Source organism: Solanum pennellii, chromosome 9 (assembly GCF_001406875.1).
Source record: "Solanum pennellii chromosome 9, SPENNV200".
Classification (NCBI taxonomy): Eukaryota; Viridiplantae; Streptophyta; class Magnoliopsida; order Solanales; family Solanaceae; genus Solanum; species Solanum pennellii.
In genome coordinates, this window is record NC_028645.1 from 74,002,209 (window position 1) to 74,011,406 (window position 9,198).

A 9,198-nucleotide genomic window follows, 5' to 3' on the forward strand; every position below is an offset into this window, starting at 1 on the left:
GCTCGTCGTGGCATAATGACCGGCAACTCATCACTGGAACGAGGTCCCTCAGAGATCGGAAGTGGTCTTGTCACTCAACGCCGGTCAGATTCTTCATTTAGCCGGTCAGATTCATCATTCCGGCGAGAGGACAAAACTCACCTCAAATGCAGCCACTGCGGAGGAACCAAACACACCAAGGAAGGATGTTTTAAGCTCATCGGCTACCCGGAATGGTGGGAGGACCTGAGACAGCGTAAAGCCGCCACCAAGGTAACAAAGACCGGCGGCAAGGCTAACGCCGCCATCGGAGAAGGAGAACCGACCAGCGAGGCTTCGTCAACCACTGTTACCAACAGGCGAACAGGTACCAGCGAGGCTTCGTCAACCAGTGTTACTGACAGGCGAACAGGTACGAGTGGCAAGGATGGGTTCACCAAAGTTTCTGGTGAACCATGGATGGAGACAGAGGAATCGACGGGAAGAAGAAGAGAGAAAATTCTAGAGGAGCCGTCCTCTAGAAATGAAAATGAGGGAAAACAAGAAGCCCTAAAAAAATCAGACCCTTTAGCCCTTGTTAATCAAAAGCCCAAAAAATCAGAAGCCCAATTATACAAAAAACCCAAGGAAAAACAAAGTGTGGGTCTCATGTGCAATAAGTCCGATTGGATTTTTGACTGTGGGGCCACGGACACTATGTCATACGACCCATCCGATTTTCTTTCCTCCACATCAACTACCCGTACTAAGATCCAAACTGCAAATGGGGAGTTTATTCCAATTACTCAGGCCGGAGATGTAGATATTACATCAGAAATCCATTTAAAAAATTGTCTTTTAATTCCAAGTCTTACCCACAAACTTTTATCTGTTAGTCAATTAACCAAGGAACTAAACTGTACAATTCTAATGACTTCCTCTGATTGTATTGTACAGGATGCTCAGACGGGGCGGATCATTGGTCGTGGTATTGAACGAGGAGGTCTATACTATGTGAACGAGGTGACTCAACAGGGTAACGCTTTGCTTGCTCAAGGGTCGCCGGAATATCAGATCTGGATGTGGCACCGACGGCTAGGTCATCCGTCTTTAAGTTATCTTAAACGATTATTTCCCTCTTTTAAGGACATTGATTTTGTTTTGGATTGTGAAGCATGTGTACTTGCAAAAAGTCATAAACACTCTTATTCTCCCAGTTCGACTCATGTTTCTAAGCCATTTACCTTAATTCATTCTGATGTCTGGGGTCCTGCACCTGAATTTGCCTTTTATAAATATTCCTATTTTGTTTTGTTTGTGGATGATTGCACCCGTATGAGTTGGGTTTATTTTCTAAAAAATAAATCTGAAGTATATGATGTGTTTATAAATTTCTACAACATGATCTGTACCCAATTTGCTGCCCAACCTCAAATTCTTCGATCTGATAACGGAGGAGAATACATAAACTTAGATATGAAACAGTTCATTTCTGATCATGGCCTCATTCACCAGACTACCTGTCCGGACACTCCTCAACAAAACGGGATAGCTGAACGGAAAAACCGAACCCTTCTTGAGATTACTAGAGCCATTATGTTAGAATCCCATGTCCCTGTCCATTTTTGGCCAGAGGCCATTGCCACAGCCACATATCTAACCAACCGACTACCTACCAAACCTCTTGCATACCAAACTCCTCTTGACACTCTTTCTTCCCATGTGTCCATCCCTTCCTATCATTCTCTACCTCCACGGGTGTTCGGATGTGTTGTCTATGTTCATCTCCCAAAAAGAATCAGAAATAAACTTGAACCACGAGCCATCAAATGTGTTTTTATTGGGTATGGGGTTACTCAAAAAGGGTACCGATGCTATGATCCCATTCAAAACAAAATCTACACCAGCCTTGACTGCGAGTTTTTTGAACACTCCTATTACTATACCCAGCCTGGTCCTCAGGGGGAGACTACGAATGATGACCTTAGCTGGTTAATATATCCAGAAATGATGGACCTTGATCCTCCAACGCAAGTAAGCAATACCACCGACGTCAACTCTGAAACATCTGTATCAGCTCCCTCTCCTCAAACCACTCCAATGACAACCACTGAGCACCCTGAGTCAACATCAGTTGAGGTAAATTCTGAATTGTGTACTGTTCCTACTGACTCTGTGTCTAGTGATAATTGTCAAAACAGATATGAGCTTCCTCACAGAAGCACGAGAGGTGTTCCTCCCAAAAGGTATGACCCGGAATATGAAGATCAACGGTCCAGATACCCCATAGAAAGAATCAGCAATGAAAACTTGTCCAACACAGCTGTTGCCTTCACTACCTCCCTGTACTCAACAAACATTCCCAGAACCGTGGAAGAAGCTTTTGAAGATGAGAAGTGGAGACAAGCCATGGAAAATGAATATGTTGCCTTGGAAAAGAATCACACATGGGAAAAATGTATTCTACCCAAAGGGAAGAAGAAGGTAGGGTGTAGATGGGTATTCTCCATTAAGCACCGGGCAGATGGAACCATTGAAAGGTACAAGGCAAGATTGGTGGCCAAGGGTTACACTCAGACCTTTGGGATCGACTATTCAGAGACTTTTTCCCCAGTAGCCAAGATAGACACAATACGGGTATTGTTCTCTGTAGCAGCAAACAAAGATTGGCCCTTGTATCAGTTCGATGTTAAAAATGCCTTCCTCCATGGAAGCATTGAAGAAGAAGTCTATATGGAACCCCCTCCAGGATATTCTCATGACTTTAAAGATGGAGAAGGATGTAAATTGAAGAAAGCCCTGTATGGCTTAAAGCAGTCTCCAAGAGCTTGGTTTGGAAGGTTCACTAAGGCTATGAAGAAATTTGGGTACAGACAGAGTAATTCTGATCATACTTTATTCATAAAAGGGGCAAATCAGAAAATCACCTGTCTAATTATATATGTAGATGATATGATCATCACCGGAAATGATGAAGAAGAAATTGTTACCTTAAAGGGGAAGTTGTTTCAGGAATTTGAGATGAAAGATCTAGGAAACTTAAAGTACTTTCTTGGTATAGAAGTCTTAAGATCCACGCAAGGGATCTTTATTCACCAACGAAAGTATATTCTTGATCTTTTAACTGAAACAGGAATGTTAGGGAGTAAACCGGCTGACACTCCAATTATAGCAAATCATGGTCTTCAGGTCATAGAAGGGGCAAAGGCAACTGACAAAGAACAATATCAGAAGATTGTTGGGAAACTCATTTATCTAGCCCACACAAGACCAGATATTGCATATGCAGTGGGGATAGTGAGTAGATTCATGCATCTACCCCAAATACATCACATGACAGCAGTAATGAGGATTCTGAGATATCTAAAGGGTACAAGCAGCACCGGGATCTACTTCGGGAAAAATGATAGCCTCGATATAACTGCCTACACCGATGCAGATTGGGCCGGAGACCGAGATGAAAGGAAATCCACTTCTGGATACTTCACCTTGGTAGGAGGGAATCTGGTCACTTGGAGAAGCAAGAAGCAAAAGGTTGTAGCCCTGTCAAGTGCGGAAGCTGAATTCAGAGGAATTGTGAAAGGAATAACTGAAATCCTATGGATTAGGAAACTGCTAAATGAACTCGGTTTTCCTCAGAAAACAGCCTGCAAGTTATTTTGCGACAACAAAGCAGCAATAAGTATTTCTGGAAATCCTGTCCAACATGACAGAACAAAACATGTTGAGGTTGATCGACACTTCATCAAAGACAAGTTAGAAGACAAGGTTATCAAACTTCCATTTGTTCGATCAAAAGATCAATTGGCAGACATCCTAACCAAGGCTGTTAGTACTGAAGCTTTCAGCAATGTCTTGCGCAAGTTGAGCATTGGAAATCCGAGTGCACAACTTGAGGGGGAGTGTAGAAAATATCCATATTTAGCAAAATAATTATAGGAACAAAATAGACTAATTATGTTAGTAATATATTCTGTACAACCATTTTCCTTATCTGGTTCCGTATTTCTTTCCATCTTACCTGTATAAATGTAATAGTATTTTCACAAGAGCAATACACAGAAAATTAACCAAAAACTATTCTCTTTATTTACGTATTTTTAACACATTTTGTACGTATTTAATCTGATCATTACTTTTATATAACTCTAATGCACAGAGACAAAAGATCATATCAAAGCATTTCATGCAAGTCTCCTTTACAAATTTTTGTGTAACGAAAAGGATATTCTTTTAGTCCCATGAGAAGAATTAATTAAATTTAGCCCTTTTCGGACATAGTAAGATAATTTCTCGATGTTTTTGCAGATTTTGCTACCATCAGGGGAGGCAGTGGTAGAATGCCAACACTTGAATATACTGTGAGCATGTATAAATATTGCATTCAAGCAGATCATAGTCACTGAAAAGGGTAGTGCTGATACCAGAACTAGATTCTACTATGAATGAACATGTATAAGTAATGAATTCAAGCAGATCATTAGCCTACAAGTAGTGCAAGTGTCTTGTTAATCTGAAAGCTACACTTCTAATTTAGGATGATATTTCACATATATCTAGTTACCCAAATATATATATCATAAGTGATTTGCATATGTATCTGAGATACATAGACTATCTCTCTCTCCTTCCTCCTATCTTGCTCGATTCCCTCCCTATTTTAGCGTACTTGGTAGAAAAAATGATTGTATCTGACTTGAAATCTGATATAAAATTATTAGTTAATAAGAACATGTGTAATTATTTTAAACTATATAGAGAATTAGTAAATATGATCGGGATATTTGTCTAATTAGATAATTTTTCCTAAATTCTTATGCCATAAAAAGATTCAAAATTTAAAGGAAAATGAGCAGGTATCGGTAGTTATTAATCATGACTGAGTCTATGTATTATCTTATGCACGATTACTTATTCATGTATTAGTTATACATATATAAGTTATTACGTGCATACTCAATCATGCATAAAATAATACATAAAATTCCTCATAACTTATATATAGTAGTTGTTGGGTTTCTAAATTGTCAATCAAATATCAGATTAGTTTTATATATAAATAAATTATTTCTTATCTTCCTACCAAACAACATATATGTTTTTTACGAAAATAGGCATACGAATAATTAATTTTTTGTCCAGATATTAATAGACCCCTAATTGCTAAATAAATTGAAGGGTCGGGGGCGGGGAAGCAAATTGGAGGCGTAAAGCTTCGGCTTTAGTAACTTCACATTGAAGCCAGTTTTATAGATAAATAAATTATTTCTTATCTTCCTACCAAACATCATATATGTTTTTTACGAAAATAGGCATACGAATAATTAATTTTTTGTCCAGATATTAATAGACCCCTAATTGCTAAATAAATTGAAGGGTCGGGGGCGGGGAAGCAAATTGGGGGCGTAAAGCTTCGGCTTTAGTAACTTCACATTGAAGCCGACCGATGAGACAGCGAGACTTAGGCCATTGATTTTAATTAGGGAAAAGGGTCTGATATACCCCTCAACTTTGTTATTTAGAGCTGATATACCCCTTGTTATGAAAGTGGCTCATATATACCCCTACTTGTAAACAAATGGCTCACATATACCCCTTTTCTCTAACGGAAATGAAAAAAAAATAATTTTAATCTAAATTTTTATTATTTTTTTCTAAAAAATATAATCCTATATGAGTAAATTTAATCCTCGTCAAACATATTTTTTTTTGACTTTTTTTTGTTTCAATGACTAATTTATAATTATTATTTCAAATCAAATTTATATATGTTTCACTAATATTCTTGTAAAACTTATTGTAGATGACCAAATTTTTTCTTCGAATACAAAATTAAATTACAATACACACAAAAAAATTGTTTAATTTTTTTTCTTTAAACTAAGGAATGTAAGAAAAAAACAAAATAAGAATAAGAAACTCAAATAATTATAATAAAAGAAGTCAAAAAATAATTTATGTATGAAAAAAATTAAAATATACCTTGAACTTTGATAGAAGAATCATATATACTTCTTTTTTTTAAAAAAAAAAAATAGAACTAATAAATATAAATTTAAAACTAATTTTTTAACTTCCGTTAAATGAAGGGTATATGTGAGCCATTTTGTAACGGCAGGGGTATATGTGAGCCGTTTGTATAACGGTAAGGGCATATATGAGCCAGTTTTATAACGAGGGGTATATCAACTCCAAATGACAAAGTTGAGGGGTATATCAGACCCTTTTCCCTTTTAATTAAGATTAACATATCTGATTCTGAATACACGTCTGAATATTAAAATGTGCATTAACATTAATAACTTTAATCTAAATACACATCTAAATATTACGATGTTACATTAAAATTTGAATACTAAATAATTAAGATTGTTTGTTTTTTTAACATTTGAATGTATAAAATTTGTTTTTGTTTGAAAAATAACAACTATAAAATTTAATAAAATGCTAAATTAATCTAATATTATATCAATAAAAATTAATATGACAATTAATAGTGGTGGTGACTAACGATGGTGCTTGTGTTTGGAATGGTGTTGACTGATGATAGTGGTTACATGTAGTATGGTACATTGGTTGACAGTAATGACTAATTGTGGTTGATGGTAATTACAGTAGTGATTAATCGTGGTGACAACTAACAATTAGTAGTAGAATGTTATTGTGCCTAACGGTGATGGTGAATGATGATGTCAATTAGAGATGAGTTGGGAACCAAAATAAGCCACAAAAATATAAAAGTAACCAAAATAAGTCACTATTTTAGTAAATAACTAAAATAAGCTTAGTGGAAGAAAAAGTTCCACTATATCCAATAATCTAAACGTTTTCCGTTAGTGTCATAACGTTTATTTTTTATATATACCGGAACTTTTTCTTACACTTTATAAAGTGGAGTTTTTCCTTCCACTTTATAAAGTGGAATGTTTTATTCCACTTTATAAAGTGGAACTTTTTATTACACTTTATAAGAAGAATATTTTTTACGTCTTGAAGAAGCTTTTTCAGTGTTATCATATAAATTATATTGATTTTGATATGTCATTAAAACGGAAAAAAAATATTTCATTATGTATTTTTTTTTATTCTGAAAAATCGTTCAATCTCTATTTAAGGACGTCTATATATAGTTGATAGCACCTACAACATAAAGTCTTCTATATTTGTTCATTTCGATTTAAAAAAATGTCTTCTATACCCAAAGTTAAAGTTTTATTTTAATGGAATGACGAAATTATATATGACGAAAATATCATTTATTATAATTGTCCTCCCAAACACAATGCTAAATATCCAATTACTGTCCGATATCATAAATTTATTTCATCAATTTATAAAAGAATGGGTATAAACAGTACGGATTATAATTTGATTATAGTCGGAAAATACCCTACTTCATTTTCATCACAAGGACAAGTAAATTTTGGAGAGTGAATTATCTATAATGAAGAATCATTGACCGACTTTTTAAGGGTTCCAAATGACTATATAGATCAAATCAAGTTAACAATACTTGAAATCTATGTTAGGAAGGAGCCTAAGATTAGTCAACAACGTTCTCCTTTATCAGTCGATGTTCATCCCTAATTAGAAAATCGTAATAGCATTGATGGATTTCCGATAATTCAATCTACTGATTTTTCTAAAATGACATATTATCAAAATATTCTTACCGGTCGATATGATTTTGATTTAAACGAAACTATCAATGAAAGTGATCGGTAATGCTCAATTATTATATTTCGATTATTATTTGTTGATTTTGTCAATTATTTATTAATTTATATCATTTATTATTCTTATTATTATATATTTTGTAGTGGTTTACCTCAGCAAGATAGGGATATTGCTCCAAGTTATGGACTAAATAATTATTTTGGTCAATCCTCACACTTTAAAATGACGAAAAATGTTGGGACATCCTCAAATTTTAATGTCTCGCCTACTTTGATGCAGATGATTATCGCTATGTCTAAACACTTATTTTTTTTAATTTGAGTAAGTTAATTGCATGATCCAAATATTTAAATATTTTATACATATATAGGGAAAACATTACACAAGATGAGCCCATTGATCCTGTGAATATCGATGATCATGACCTTCCTAATTACGGCTCACCTTCAGCTAGTGATAGTGATGATTTGCCTAATGCTGAGGAATCAGGAGATAATGTTCCATTTGAGGCATCATCTAGTGATGATGATTTTTTGACTCCCAATCGATCTCTAAGACTAATGTCCATGAGTCTATTTCGTATCATGAAATTCCTTATATTGATCATCTCCCGGATAGTACAGATATCTTTGGTGATACACATGATGAGTATAGATCACAACGTACGTGGCATGAACCAGAAGATTTCATGAATTATGCTATTTATATTGAGAAAGACATGTTATTCAATTCAAAGAAGCAGTTGCAAAGAGCAGTTAAACTTCTACATTTGAAGATAGCAAGGGAGTGCTTTGTTATTAAATCGACAAAGAGATCATGGCGACTTGTTTGCAGACGTGTAGAACAAGGATGTCGATTTAGGTTGACTTCTTTTATTGATAAACATACTAACATGAATAAAGTTGGAAGATACATTAAAGAACATACATGTGATATGGGTACGTGCCTCGAAGGGCATTTCAACTTGGATGTTGAGATGATTGCTAAGTCCTCCGTGTTGATATAGAATGAACGCCAAGATACTATTTTATCCCTAGATGATTTTTATTTAATAAGGAAATATTCATTTTTTATTTAATAATTAATATTATTATTAATTTCAGGTTTCCCATCAAAGACTGTCAAACAACTGTTCTTAAAGCATATGACATTTCAGTAAGTAAAAGAGAAGCCTATCTTGGTTGCAAGAGGGCTTTTGAAAAAGTTTATGGTACTTGGGAGGGTTGTTTTGCCGAGTTGCCGAGGTTCATGGAAGCTTTGAAACACTTCAATCCTGAAACAGTAGTCAATTATATGTTGATAGTCAAGACACATATTGGTGTAGAAATAGTCAAACAATAACATCCACCATATGGGAAAATTATGGAAGATTTGTTGATATTTTTTTGAAAAAAAATAATAAGAAAATGTTTCAACTTAAAGCGACAAAAAGATAAATTTTTGTGTACTTTATGACATAGATACTTTTATTTTGTCTTATATTTTACACTATTCTGCCTCTTAATTTATTTTATTTTATTTTCATATGATTTTGAAGTAGTGTTACTATTAAAACTTTTATAG